Here is a 2,676-nt window from a genome sequence, read left to right on the forward strand (position 1 = left end):
CATTGGTGCCCGCGGTCCTCCGCGCGCCCGGCTCCCGGCTCTTTCCAAGGCGGGAGGACGAGCCGAGCCTGCGCGGAGCCTCCTTCTGGGAACCCGAGTCCTGGCGCCTCCCCAGGCCTTGGCCCTCGTGGATCTGGTTCCCTAAGGCCCCAGCGCCTTTCTCGGGACGCTCCTGCCGCTGCCCTGGCCTTACCCCGGGGCCGGGCCACGACCCAGAGATTTCCTTCCCTACCACTGCGCTAGCCGATTGTGTGATTGGAGGCCATCCTGCAAAGCCATGAGCCTAAAGGGAAGCCGGCCACGTCCCTTTCGCCCAGCGCACCCCAGGGCCCCTCCCAATCCTTGGAGGACCAGCCTCCCTCTTGCTCTCTGTTCACTCCCTTGCAGTGTAGATAAGTAGACGGCCAGCAGCCAGGGGTGGGCCGCTATGCCTTTCCCTAGGAGACACTCAAACGGCAAACAGGCAAGGGGAATACAATTGGAGTATACGCCAAAAAGGAAAGTTTGATTACTGTTTCCAGACTTTACCATCTGTTAACAAATGTAATCCTCAAAATATCTTTTATGATCGCCCTGGCCTGTGTGGCTCGGTTGGTTGCCTGTGCACTGAAAGGTTGCGGGTTAGATTCCCAGTCAGGGCGCAGGCGGGGTTGTGGGACCCTTCCCTGGTAGGGGCGTGCAGGAGTCAGCCCACCCATGTTTCTCTCTCCCTCTCCCTTTCTCTCTCTAAAAATAAGGAAAAAATATATTTTAAAATACCTTTTTATCATCCCCACATTATGGGGGGGGGGGTAATACATAAATCCACATTATTAACCGGTAATATATAAATCCGCATTATTAACCAGTAATACTTAAATCCGCATTATTAACCGGTGATCATTAATCCGCTAGAAACCAGCTGGGACCACAGGAGCTGACCATTTAAGTAAGGCAGGTAATCCCTCTACGCAGCCTACCACTCTGCACTGCATGCATTAGAAAGTGTGTTAACAATAGGACAAGTTCACCCGCTATTTTTAATTCAAATGTCCCATTCAAGGTTGCAACCCCTTCAACACAGACAGCGTGAGCGTTAGTACCTGGCAGGGCCTAATCAGGTCGCGCGTTAGGACCACGGGTTCTTTCTGCCAAGTGGCAGCAGAGCTGCTCTGCCGGAAACCTCTGCACCGGCAGGTGAGCGAGGGAAAGCCCAGCGGTGAAGGCAGGTGAGGGAAAGTCCGAGCTCCAGGCTAAGAGCTCCCGGACTGGCCTCGCCCCACCTTGGCCTCCGGCACTGGGGGTCAGGGGTTCTGACAAAGGCAGCTCCTTCCTGTGGCTCCTCAAACTCCCAGGCCGCCTCCATCGCCCCTCAACGCCCCTCCAGTCAGGGTCGGGAATCGATGGAGGCCTCCAGGTGTCCATGAATGTAGGGAATTTCCTCTAGCAGCGGGACCCAGTGACCCAGGGCCAGAGGGAGACCAGCACCCTCCCCTGCAGCCAGGAGAACCCTGGAAGACCCGGTCTGCCCATCACCCATGAGCGCCCCTGATTGGTTAAGCATGGGATGCTCCTGTGCCATTGGTCTTTTCCAGCCGCACATCCCCACTAGGAGGGTGGGGAACAGCAGAGACTTGAGACCCCTGCAGGGAATGAGTCCTAGGCTTCAGACAGGTACTGTCTCATTCCTACTCTCGGCCTTCCACCCTGTGCCCTACACTGACCCAGTCCAAGAGCGGAGGCTTCTAGGTGAAACAGGAATTTTAGGGGTAAAATAGGACAGGTTTAGGAAATTTTGGGAATTAAGGGGACCGTGAAGGAAGCACAGGGCTACAGAGCAACAGAAGGTATCCTATATAATAAAACCCTAATATGCAAATTGACCTAATGGTGGAATGACCGGTTGCTATGACATGCACTGACCACCAGGGGGCAGATATTCAACACAGAAGCTGCCCCCTGGTGGTCAGTGTGCTCCCACAGGCGGGAGGTAAAGAGTGAAGGGTCCCGGACTGCAAAGGGATGTCTGCCTAGGGGTCCTAGACAGCGAGAGGGCACAGGCCAGGCTGAGGGATCCCCCCCACCCGCGCAGTGCACAAAATTTCATGCACCGGGCCTCTAGTATTTCCATAGAATGGAAGAGCTGGAAAACTGCAACAGGTACATTTCCATAGAATGAGGGAGCTGGGAACAACAAAAGGTCTATATGTACAAAATACAGAGAAGGAAGCCCTTTGTCCAGAAGGAGAAGAAGAAAGCCCAAAGGGAATAGGAAAACAATAAGGAAGGAGGGGGGGGGGTAAGAACTTCACATGTCCCATGTGAGGTTCGACCTTTGAATCCATGAGTTACTATAGTAACCAGTCTAGGGCAGTGGTTGGCAAACTCATTAGTCAACAGAGCCAAATATCAACAGTACAACAATTGAAGTTTCTTTTTGAGAGCCAAATTTTTTAAACTTAAACTATATAGGTAGGTACATTGTTATTAACTTAATTAGGGTACTCCTACGCTGGCCTTTGCTGAACGTACCTGATTGAGGTAGTTCGCTGAGGTCGACCCCTTCCAACTCTCCCATCCACACTCGTCTTGTATACTTGTTTCGTCTATCTCCTTTCGTTCATCCTCTCTATATGTCCAAACCATCTCAACATACCTTTCTCAATCCTCGACACTACATCTTCTTTCACTCCACAA

This window comes from Myotis brandtii, unplaced genomic scaffold (assembly GCF_000412655.1).
Source record: "Myotis brandtii unplaced genomic scaffold, ASM41265v1 scaffold10, whole genome shotgun sequence".
Lineage (NCBI taxonomy): Eukaryota > Metazoa > Chordata > Mammalia > Chiroptera > Vespertilionidae > Myotis > Myotis brandtii.